General features: G+C 48.1%; 2 non-coding genes across 2 annotated transcripts; one reads left to right on the top strand and one right to left on the bottom strand.

The window, feature by feature from the left end:
* Nucleotides 1–2,682: 2,682 nt before the first annotated feature.
* Nucleotides 2,683–2,894, bottom strand: LOC149331625 (small nucleolar RNA U3). Its single transcript, XR_016285374.1, has one exon. It is a non-coding gene; the product is annotated as a small nucleolar RNA U3 (small nucleolar RNA).
* Nucleotides 2,895–3,199: 305 nt separating this feature from the next.
* TRNAN-GUU (transfer RNA asparagine (anticodon GUU)) lies at nt 3,200–3,273 on the top strand. The gene has a single exon. It is a non-coding gene; the product is annotated as a tRNA-Asn (tRNA).
* The last annotated feature ends 9,564 nt before the right edge of the window (nt 3,274–12,837 follow it).

Genomic DNA, 12,837 nt, shown 5'->3' with positions numbered 1-12,837 from the left:
TTATGGAATGGTCGGAAAGGCCTTCTAAGAGCGCAATGTTGGAGCAAAGGTAAGGATCACTTGTCAAGATAAGATCGAGAATATTGGCTGTAGTGGCGGAACGACGCGTAGGTTCAGAAATAAGTTGTTGCAAAGAGAAATCGAGACAGGACTGGAGGAAAGCCTGAGCTTCGGGATCATTGGCAAGAGCTGTTAAAGACGACCAGTTAATAGCCGGAAAGTTAAAGTCACCAAGTAAAAGTAAGCTTGAATTCGGGAAACGACAAGTAAGATCGCTTAGTAAATTAGAAAACTGACTTGCGAATGAAGAATTCATGTCCGGAGGGCGGTAAATGACGCCAATGATGGCGACCGTGGGACCACAACTCAACCGAACCCATACCGATTCTATGTACGACGTGACCTCGATAGGCACAGCAGTGAGCACTTTATTGACAGCCAGAAGAACACCGCCACCTCTACGGCCCGTGCGGTCACAACGAAATATGTTGAATTCGGAGTCACAGGCGAAAATGACATCATCAGGAACCATGTCATTTAACCAAGTCTTGGTAAGCGCGATGACCGAGACTTGACCACACAGGACACATGCAATGCATAGACCTCACCTGAGCTCAGATGTGTTACGTTCACACAGAATGAGTATGTGAACGCGAGTGCTTTTGGTTTCAGTGTATTACACCAATGCACCCTATAGCATAGGATGTCCCGACATATACCCGGCCTCTTTGTCCGCCTAATCTGTATCATCTTCCTGTTACCGTACCATCTAAAAAACTTTGAGGTCACTGCAGCGACCCGCATTGGAGCAATGCGAAAGCAAAGCGTCCTCATACTATATCGACGTCTGTGGCTGTTCTGACGTCCACGTGCAATATCGACGTCCTTGCCTATTTTGACGTCTAAGTGTACTTTTCGCGTTTTTTCACGTTTATTTATATCAATAATTACAACTCATCAACCAAATTATCCCACTGCAACATTTTATCGCACACTATCTGTCACAATCACACTTTCACACATTTATCAACGACGTAATCGCGCGGACAAATTTTGCGGACACTTTTTGTTGACGCGACAGAGCAGAATAATGCCTTCACGCTAATAATTAAAATTGATTTCAAATGCCTCTAGTGATCGAGACACCAACACCGTTTAAGGTACTTTGAGGGCACTACACTGATGCCGTTGCCAAAGGGACGTCGACGCGTCCGCATCGTACCGTGGTGACGGTCGCCGACTCTGGCACCGCGTCGCTGGCCTCGGTCTCGGCAGCGGGGGTCCTAGTCCCTTCGCCTCCGGGTCTGGCGCGGCAGGGTGGCTCTTCTCCGTCCTCGTCGCACCAGGGCTCCGGGGTGCGCTTTGTGTGCTTCTTCGCTGCACGATGTGCCTCCGTGGCTTGGGTCGTGGAGGGCACCAACTGGTGTTCGCCGGTCGCGTCTGGGCAGTGCTGCTTCTTGTGGCCCCACGACGCAGTGTCGGTGCCCCCTGAAAGGCAACGAATGCACGCCGGGAAGGAATTTATTTCTGTTCCGGCCGTACTTATTGTTTCTGACTCGTTCGAAGTACACAAAAAATGTAGAATAGCAGCTGAGCTGGAAGCCGCGTACAGGGGTACTGAAGCTGTTTTGAAAAACTGTAGCAAACGCTGCATACAATTAAGCGATTATAGCGAGATGAAATCGTGATCTTGCGTAGCAACGCGACAGCGTTAAAGGCACCGTTGTCCCGAAAATTCGGTGTCGGTGTTGTCGGCGTTGTGGGCGAAAACCACTAGCATGATTCTTGCAGGTGGGGCCCAGAGAGTAACCTAGGAAGCAGGTGGGCGACCTAGGTCACGTGACCATGCAGCGTCATCACAACCTGGCCACAAGATAGGGATCAAACTGCCCTCCGTGACAAGTTGCAGTGCAATTATTGATTGATCCCTCCGGGAAGAGCAACCTGGACCACACAAGGCCCCTCGTTAGAAGCTGATATGATGACGGTTCGCAGGGATCTATGAATGCAAAGTAGCGAATAACCGTCTGCATGTTTGGCAGTTAACTCAATACTCTATCGTGCCATACCCTTAAAGCTAGCTTAAGTGTGCCCTTAAATTTTTTTTTGTGACCCTCACTGGTGGCGGTCATTTGCTGCGCGCCGTCGGAAAACTGCGTAACGCACAGTTTAGTTCTGGTGCCTACCAAATTAGGATGAAGACGGCTTGCGTCCATCGAAAGAAAAAATGGCTGAGGCTTAACTTGGTTAAGCCTGGAGAATGCGAAGCATCATCGTGTCGCGTAATTTGGAGGCGCACAACCACAGCGACGGCGCGAGGTGGGCCCCCCGTTTCTCCACTGCCGTGACGTCATCGTGTCACGTGGTGTGCCATCATCGTGTCACGTGATTTGGAGGCGCATAACCACGGTTAAGGGCTGAAGTGGTAGCTAAAGTAGTATGCTTCGCATGAAAGAAATCCAATGGTTACTTCTGATAAAGGAAGAAAATGAACCTAGAAGCCAAGTACGGAGACTGCAGAGTAAATAATTATAGGCAAAAATGTCGATATAGCAAAGGAAACGCCATGACGTCACATCCACCGGAAGTCGTGACGGCATAAGTGGTTTGCATTATTGTCCTCGCTAATTATAATGGCATGACTTCTTATTTTCGGTTCGATTAAAAAATGCACACTCAAAAACTCAGACTGAGTCTCCGCCCTCCCACTAGACAATTAAGCCTAGGGGAACGGTCATCAATGGCAGGAACCCGGGTCGGAACCCATAGTTCCGTAGCCGGCTTCGCGCTCAGGCGGAGACCCTCCACTCCTCATCGTGGATGAGTGTGTTCCGAAATCGCGACTTCCGACTCGGCGATCATCCTATAGAAATGATCCTATGAAGAATGACCTTACACTACCACCGCTCGCGATCCTGAGCAACCTCCTTCGGCCGTACACTTAAGACCGGTTTAGCATGCGAAAGAAATCAATTATCGTCTGTTGAAGACTACTACTAAACCTTTTTTCTTTACAGCGGTACATTTAGGAGGCATTTAGGCAATGAATTGCTATCTGAGTTAAGTAATATTAGCTAAAGTAATTGAAAGATTAATCAAAACAATGGCCAATACAATCACCATAACGCACTTACGAGCATGACACAATTGCAGGTGATCATGATACAGAACCCTTTTTCAGACGACTCATCCCAGCCCCGCCTCCGTGGCGCAATCGGCTAGCGCGTTCGGCTGTTAAGCGAAAGGTTGGAGGTTCGAGCCCTCCCGGGGGCGGCGAATTTTTTTTTTTTTATTTGCATTGAAATTTGGAGGCGCACGACCACAGCGACGGCGCGAGGTGGGCCCCCGTTTGTCCACTGTCGTGACGTCATCGTGTCACGTGATGTGACGTCATGTATCACGTGATTTGGAGGCGCACAACCACAGCGACGGCGCGAGGTGGGCCCCCGTTTCTCCACTGCCGTGACGTCATCGTGTCACGTGGTGTGGCATGATCGTGTCACGTGATTTGGAGGCGCATAACCACAGTGAAGGGCTGAAGTGGTAGCTAAAGTAGTATGCTTCGCATAAAAATGGGCGTATGGCTATGTACTGTCTGATGAAGCGACGACGAGAAATCATGGGCAGCAAACGTGCATCTCAGGTAGTCGGGACCAGCAACACCTTCAGATTTTGTTTTCCTTACACAGAGTGCTAAGGTGGTAACAGTTAAAATAACACGACGTTGTATTTGCAAGAAACAGTTTCGCGCGTACACATGAAATAGACAGCAAGTTACTACGACTCTATAAAGGCTGTCATTAGGGCCTTTGTCGCTTCGTGTTGCTCAACGCGATTTGAAGGTTATAACCCTAGCGATTACCGTTTCACCCCATACGCAAAGTGCAGAAACTGCAACGTGTCGTCATTAAACCATTGCAGCGCGTACTGTGCGTATACGAGAACGCCGGCAGTCGCAGATGCGAGCGCAACAGTTATCGTTCACTGCCCTATGCCAAGGGAATGCGAACGCATTGCACCAACTCCGCAAGCCGAATGCAGAGAAGTCAACGGTGCATTCAATTAAACATGGCAGCAAACTGTTTCCCAAACTAAACGTTGCTAAAACAGCGCAAAAAGACGGCGGACAAGAAGAAAGGTGGGCACAAAAGCAATTTCCCAGTCCAAAAGTATATCAGTACGGATTGAGTGACCAAGTTTACATCCTTACGTGCTGTTCAGAATGTATAAATGCACTCTTACCATGCGGCACGTATGAGAGAGGAAGAATGGTTAGAAAATTTCTATGCTCCTGCGGATCGGGCCCTAACGGCAAACAACGAAAGCCAAAGCTATAATACTCGGGGTAATACCGCTGACCGGCACTAAATGTTTGTGTGACGTGGTCGTCCATTTGCTTTTGCGTTTTTTTCTTGCTTTCTTTGCGAATGCTTCATACGTTTTGAGAGCGCCCGCTACTACACCAGCCTTCATATTTCTGTGGTTTTGCCTCTCGCTTACATGCCGCCCCACGAGCACCAGCTTCTCACTTTGTCGTTCAGCTTCAGGCGTGGCACTGCTCTTAGCGCGACTCACCTACAGCGTCTACACTCCAGGTCTGGCCGTCAGGTCAGCGCATAAGTTCTATTTAAGCTCGGAGCTGCCTCGTATGAGAGCCGCTCCGTCGCTTCCACAGCGCCACTCTCCGGCGCCTATGTGCGCCTCTGCGTCGGTCACCGTTCCGGCGGAAATTGGCGCCGCATACGCACTCCATGCTCCTTGCACATACTGCGCCTCCTTTCCTTAACTATTACTTTTTTTGTTTTTGTCCCAGCCCTTTTCGCCCCAAAAGAAATAAATTCTTCTGCTTCTTCCTGCGGCGCGAACGCGCTGTGCCCCACCACCGGTGCCGCTGCCCGGATGTGCGAGGGTGCGGGCGACCAGGATCGACGCTCTACGCTAATGCGCCAGGACCATCCTGAAGCAGCTATCGCTGTGCAAGGAGCGAAATAAAATACCTTGCATTTACTGTTACACGTTTTATACTCAGAAGACGCCGACATGCAATCGTCTGCGCCAGGAATTTAACCTCCTGAAGACTTCTGTTTCAAACGCGTACCTGGAACCCTCTGCTTTGCATTGTTCAATGTGAATTTGATGGAGGAAAAAGCACTTGTAATGAGGGTGATGCAGCCAGAAATCATCGGCACATTAAAGAACCCCAGGTGGTCGAAATTTCCGGAGCCGTCCACTACGGCGTCTCTCATAGCCTCAGTCCCTTCGGGACGTTAAACCCCAATAAACCAAACCAAATCAAACCAATCTACACAACGGCACAAAGGCCAGTGCCTCTGAGTGATCTTTTTGCGCTGTCCAAGCATTTCGTTACTAGGAATTTTTCATGTAATTGGATTCTGATTCAAGAATGAACAGGTAAGCATCTATTAGGGCAACTGGGACAGTTTTTTTTTTTCTCTCTTCTGAAAAGCTTAACTCTTGTTAGCGTCTCTGGCATGTTGGCCACAGCTGTACTCAGCGCAGCCTGCACTTACCTCCACGGCTGAAGAGCAGCACAATGATGATCCCCACGAGCATCGTGATGATGAGCACTGCGGTCAGCGGCCACATGTGGTTGGTGTGCTTCTCAGGCGCCCTGCAAATACGAACCAGGACGACTTGAGCCCTTCGGTGTTTCACAAAGACTGAAGAAGGAAGCAGTTATGTAATGAGACCGCTCACATTCTTGTCTGACCTGTACAGACTACTGCGTCCCTCAGAGAGAACCGGATAATGCTTGACTTGCCTAAGCGAATGGCTTGTTCAGGCTGAAATTTCGCAAGAGGGGGCACTGGGAATTCAGGTTCATTTTATACTACGCTGGAGAGAAGTAAACGTCTGATGTGGCCAAAATTGGCTAGAAGTCCGCATAGTAAGCAGCGATGATAGACCAGCACACAGAGTTTCACAACAGCTGTGCTGGCATCGCCGTGGCACAATAAAAAACAGCAGGTGACTGAGAACACGAAATGAAGGGTGCTCCCAATCCCTCCTGATGAGATGTGACCATCTTTAAACAAGTACGCCTGATGTGAAAGTGGCATAGGAAGTCTTCAGTCTACTTACTCTGTTGCAAATGGCTCTGGAAAAGAACACAAAGCGCGAAATTCAAACCAACTTTGATTGATCGTACGGGTAGTATGCGCCATCATTGCGAGAAATAACTAAGCTAACGGGTTCGTTTCTCAATTGTGTAGTAGAGTACATTTGGCACCCCTTAGGCTTTAAATCATTGTAAAGTAAGGAAAATCCTTATTTTCACCTCCACTACCTGATCGAGAAGCCAACTCCTTTCATGGGTTACCTTTGCAAAGACGGTACGTTCGTGTATAATGAAGCGTATTGGTGTATGTAGGTGCATGAATATATATGCACACGTGCTTGCGTCTGTATACTTGGCTGTCCTTACGGAAACATTCCGTTTTAAAATCGATTATTTAATGTGACTGGGTGACGAAGCATTTCACAGCATGAGATAGGTACGACGAATGCTCCTTGACGAACTACCGCTACCCCATACTCATGGTAGGCGGTTCCCCGAACCCCACGAACATTTAACGCTTATAATGCTCTATTTTTTGTGGGGGCATCCTTTCTTGGTATCAAATGCACGGGTTTGTATGGGATTACATTGAACAGACCACTGATAATTTACCGCCAGGAATATCGATCGAAACTCGTTGTGTTACACACACTACACCAAACGTGCATAGGTCCCTAGCAGCATTGCTTTCCTCGTCTAAGTAGGAAATATATGTGACGGAACTTAATCTGCAGCTTCGAGCGGCTCTGGGAAAGGGACTGTGTTAGTCTGTGGCACTCGTGCACAGCAAAATGGACATAGTATGGACACATCCCTCGCAGTCTGGTGGTACGCATATGTTATGTTCCAAAGCCATATCCAACTTACTTCGAAGCGCCTCCTCATGGAAAGTTCCAGTAATACGAAGATACCTAGGATGCTCATAATAATGTAGATTTTTTGTTACGCTCTTGCCTGTGGCTCATCACACAAACAATGCATAGAGAATGTTTGAGAACTTAAGCAAACGACAAAATATAGAACCAGCGCTAGTGAAGCATAGCTCTGCGCATTATGACCCGCGTAAGAATACGACGTTACCGCTTGCTGAGTTATGCCGGTTGAAGGCACCTTCACTTACCACTGATCTCAGTCTTCACTGGAGTAGACAGAGGGCGAAGCATGTGTTAGAGCAGTAGCCAAAAACAAAAGGCGGAAAGTGAATGTCCGTTTAGGCGTGTGAAGAATTTCCGCAGTAATGATAAAAAGCTGCACATCGAGGTAGCGTGTAGGGCACTCATCACGGAGATCATCTAGGTTTCAGCACAGTGCCCGCATGCATGCACAGGTACACAGTGTCATTAGCCCCAATGGCTGAAGCTTTTTTGTTTAGATTTTGCGCGGGTTCTTCCAGATTCTTATTTTCGTTCGTTAAGTACAACACTAATTCTTGTTTTTTTTTTTCAGGTTTATCCAGCACCATAATTTCGCGCTGGCTCAGTGGTTACAGCCCTCGGCTGCTGGCCCGAAAGACGCGGGTTCGACCCCGGCCGCGGCGGCTGAATTTCGATGGAGGCGAAATTCTAGAGGCCCGTGTACTGTGCGATGTCAGTGCACGTTAAAGAACTCCAGGTGCTCGAAATTTCCGAAGCCCTTCACTACAGGGTTCCTCATAGCCTGAGTTGCTTTGGGACGTTAAACCCCAATAAACCAAACCAGTACCGTAATTACCCGATCATAACGCAGGCCCCATTCTCATAATCACATAGTTTTAAAAAGCATAATTCGCGCTGAAGCGTAAAGGGGCGTTCATATTTGCTTCCGTGTCACTCCTCGTCGATCTATAGGTGGGTCTTCTTAGCTGTCGTCGCGACGAGCGCACCTCAAAACAACAGCCACCCTAACAACTCAACTGCAAGGCCAGCAGCTGGAGGCAAATGGGGCACAACCGCGATAACAAGGCGTACTTTCTGCGTATTACAAACTGCCGTGTTTCAAGGTTGACTAGGGTGAGAAGCGGCAAACCTAACTACCGACAGTCCTATAGTTTCGGATTCCGGCGCGGCGCATGCTCTGGAGGTTACTCGAATTAAAGTTACCAACCGGAAATTTTCTCTGCCGCTATTAACGACCGCCTGGGAAAGCGACCGCCACCACGAGTGAGCCCAGTAAATAAAGCGCAGTTTGAATTTTCTCTAGCGAAATCAATTTAGATGCGAATTTTTTATCTTTACTTTTTGCTCATGGTGCGTGCTCTATGCACCCTGGCGTGAGCGGGTACCGGCTCGGGGCGCGTACAACATGCAGCTCGGCGCCGAAACAACTGATGATGATTTCTATTTTAAAAATGTCACCTTATAGACCACGATGTACGCAGTTTGACCTAACGTCTCCAAGATACCGACCATACCAAATGCCAGCGCAGAAAAGCGTCACCGGCATATGACGATGGTAAGGATGCTGGTGCTGTTCCTATCGTGATTTCGGTTCTGCGTACTATTGTAACGTGCAGCCCGTTTCGAGTCGCGATTTCAATGAAAGAAGTGCATGTTAGGATCGGGTAAATACGATACCTCATTAAGACCTCTTTTTGGGCTAGTTGGTGCATACTTGAATTGGAGGAAAAAATAGCGCCAAACCATGCACACCACAAGAAAGGAACAAGAACGAGACACAAGTGCTATTAGCGCTCGTGTCTCGTTCTCGTTCCTTTCTTGTGGTGTGCATGGTTTGGCGCTATTTTTTCCTCCAATTCAATGATACCTCAGTTCGCTGAATAAAATATTCATGTGTTCGACTTGACACTCACCGGCATCAGCGTCAGACGAGCCTTCCATTGACCTGACTGAACTCTCCGTCTCAGATGGGGCTGAAGTTCCAGCTGCAAAAAAAATAAAAAAAAATAAAATGCAAAACGAAAAAAAGGGGCCTCTAAATGCTCCGGTGAATAGGAAAACTACTCTTTGCTCTTCTTTAGAATCGAGCATTTTTTTTTTCATTGATTGATTCAGGGATAAGTTAAAGAAAAGGATCATTCATTTTTCGCCTCAGGTGGCAATTGTGGTGATAGCGAATGAAGCAATGAGGACCCCGCAGAGTGCAGAGGGTGCGGTCAGATGACTTCAACACTGCCAGCCTTCCACCGCGGTAGACTTAAAAACGTTTCATTGAAACAAAGGGACACTGGCCCTAACATAACCAACAAATCTAGACAACGGCTTTTTTTAGTGGAAAATCTTCGATGAACGCAGTTTTGTCATGCAATGTAAGATCTCATTATGACAATCAATATATCGGCAGATCACCTGATAGGAGTGTTGCATTTTTTTTTTCTATTGACGTTCTTGATGTACTCAAGACCGTTCCCCATTGGTTTTCTATGGCAGTCTGTCATCTCCTTTCGTACAAAAGAAAAACGTTAATGTTGGATCTAGCTTTAGTGCAAAAATTATCAGAATGAAACTGAACAAACAAGAAAGTCTTTTATAGCGCGCTTTAGGTATTCCAGGTTCGGTGAGAACGATGTGAACGTGAATGCCTGCCTCTGCTTGTCAGAAACTCGAGATACTCACTCGATTCGCTGCGGTTTGAAGTTTTGGTAGTAGTATTAGTCATGTCGTCGCACCAGCAGTGTTCAGCCAAGAGAGTAAGAATATGTTTAGCCGAAGTAGTCCACCCCACACAGCCGAGTAGGTACGGCAATGGCACCCTTTTGCAGCAGGAAGTTGGTTTAGCCTGCATGGATTCAAGACTCGAAGTCAACCCTTTCAGTCCACTGCGTCTATATTTCAGCAGCTTCTCTCTCTCCCTCTGTTAATCTTTTTTCTTCCTTTTTTTTCTGTGATTACTCGGGAAAAAGAGAGCTATCGGGTTAAAACTCCCAGTTGAGGGCTAGAGCCTCTAGTTTACATGCTTAGAGCACACTGAGAGCGGCTCTGTGATAGTACAAAAAGATGTTCTTACGTTTTATGGCACGTAATCAACTAAGGCTGTCATGCGCCAAAAGGTTGTTACGTAGTTATCGCGCAGGTAGGCTAGAGAGAAGGAAAGAAGTGCGGGCTGGCCGAGAATGATGCACACGAAGGGTAGGCAGATGAAGTCGAGGTCGCGGGATCGACTCCCGGTCAAGGCGGCCGCATTTCGCTGGAGGCGAAATACAAAAGCGCTATGAGAGATGCCTTAGTGGATGGCTCCGGATTCACTTTGACTACCTGCGGTTCTCTGACGTCGGCTAACACTGCGCAGCACCCGAGGGCTTTTGCATTTCGTCTCCAGCGAAATGCAAAAGCGCTAGGATGCTGCGCAATGTTAGCCGACGTCAGAGAACCGCAGGTAGTCGAACTGAATCCGGAGCCATCCACTAAGGCGTCTCTCATAGCCTACGTGCATCATCACTACTAAGAATTCAGGACAAGCACTTCTGGTTCCGTTGGCTGCTGCAACATAGTGCGTGGCTGTCAACATTTAAAAATGGTGTGTTGGCAACATCCGTGCTGTGAGAAATAAACGGAGTGACCGACGTGGCAGCCATAAAAGAACTATATGGCGGTATATAGTCATAGCTGGACTGTGTAAGCGTTGTCCTGAATACCTGGTGTGGAGTGTCGAACCCCACATACCCCATGTGGTACATTGCATACGTAACCTTCTCTCTGCTGTAGTATCTTTGAAGGATGTGAAATATGCGTCATTGCACCTGCGTGTTTTGCCTTCCAATGAAAAACAGTCGAGGAGGTTTAGCACCCGTAAGCCACGATGAATCAAAGTGAGAAAGCGTGTTGTATATACTGAAGATGTCTGCAGGATGCTTAAGTTCGAATAAAGTTGGTTACTTCGGTGCAGAAAGCAATCTGCCCTTACGTCCGGAGCATGCCCAAATTATCTCGATAACAAAGAAAACAGTGAAACGGAGCCCTAGTGGCGTTGTGGTGTGAAAGTGCAAATTTGCGTCAGAAGTCGACCTGCTGCACTTAGTTTCCTTAAACGACGTAAAAATGGCATACTAACGTGAGATGCCCAGCTGTGGAAGCGCCGTAGAAAGCACTGAGCGACGCCCGCACAACCGCTTTAGACCTTCGCTGCACGAGCGATTCGACCCAAGAAACGCGAATCCCGATGGTGACGATGATGCTTCCGGTTTTAATGCGAGGGCGTGCGCATTTGCGAAGATTGCATTACTGGCGATGTGCATGCACCCGAACAAAGGAATTTTTAAAACGCCCCAGAAACATATTTAAATGAGATACCGAAGTGGCAGCGTGAAAAACTCTGTAAGATGGATTTCTCTATGAATTCTCGCGTGCACAGGGCAAAGCTACGGACATTGCAAAAAGCTATGAAGGATAGAATCGACATTGCTTCAACGAGTTGCTATCCCGCGTATTTTTTTTTTGCCTTTTTATATACAGTTATATAGCAACCTATGCCTCCCTATCCTCGGCCGATTCCCCAGTATTGTTATATGTCATCTTTAAATTTATAAGGCTAACAACAACAATGACAGCATTGCTTCACGCGCTGAACATCATGACCCACATCTTGCTCAAAAATTTCGCGCCTTCACTTGCAGGTGGCACTGTACAACCGCTCTAGCGGCCGTCAACGTCTTTGACTGGACAAGACACCGTCGCCACGGCTTCATATTGTTACTCCTCGTCGTAGATACGAAATACACGGAGAAGGCGGCCTGCCTCGCAGCCCATGCCTCATCAAACGCTTTAACTACCCAGCCTTGAAGATGCAACCCGGTTTTTGTCGAGGCAAGAACACTTCCTGCACCGCACAGGTGCTACAGTTCCTCCGCTTGACGTAAGCCTCCCCCGCAGTCTCTACCCGCCTTAACGTGCATACACGCTACACAAGATCCCAGCATCACGGAACTCTGTACCCGGATGTTTGTGTGCCTCTCCTGAGAAGTCAAAGCACACGTCACCCATCTTATGTGCCCCTCCCCAGCCCTGAAAACAACTTTAATCTTTAAACGCTTCCTCTTGCTGTACCAAGGGCCTGGCTTTTGTTCCTATGCCTGAGAAATAGCCCTCGAACCATTTTCATCTGTCCTTGCACCAGGCTGATTGCTGTGCATTAGAAAAGAACAAAGCGAGCACTAATAATTTTAATCAACCATTCTGCATTCCTTTATACTTAATTCTTTTTTTTTTCTTATTTAAAAACTTTTTCCAGCATCTGCCAGTCGCTGCCTGTGCCTTGGCCTTGTGGGTACGTGCCAGTAACTCCTTGAGGACAACAGAAGCAGCTGTACGAATCGGAAGCATCGCCATCGCTACAACCACTCTCGCGAGAATTCATTCGAACGCTGCGCGCAGCTCTGTCACATGGGTGTCTCGCGCCCGACACTCGTGCATGGCTGCCTCTCCCCGTAGTTCAGCGTCTTGCCGTTCCAGGTACTATCGCGCTCAATATGAGTTGCAACGCGCGGTCATCTACCGGGGCTCGTTCCGTGGTGTGCCTCCTCCAAACAGTCGCTCGGAATTCTGGGAGAAAATTTTTCCTGAGCGGGGGCGCTGTTGCTTCCTGGAACAGCAGTTTCTCCCAGAATTCCGAGCGACTGTTTGGAGGAGGCACACCACGGAACGAGCCCCGGTAGATGACCGCGCGTTGCAACTCATATTGAGCGCGATAGTACGTGTCTTTAGTTCATTCCTGTCCTGAATCGCGAATTTTCAGCTAGCAGACTTTGTCAACAGCCTTCTAATTTGACTACCTCCCACACGTGGTCACAGTGGCGGCGACTGTTAAAACACCATTACGGGCCTTCG

Source organism: Amblyomma mixtum, chromosome 8 (genome assembly GCF_055824585.1).
Source record: "Amblyomma mixtum isolate Tamu chromosome 8, ASM5582458v1, whole genome shotgun sequence".
In the NCBI taxonomy this organism is placed as follows: Eukaryota; Metazoa; Arthropoda; class Arachnida; order Ixodida; family Ixodidae; genus Amblyomma; species Amblyomma mixtum.
The sequence above is the reverse complement of the archived record's forward strand: the minus strand, read 5'-3'. Positions and strand labels throughout refer to the sequence as shown.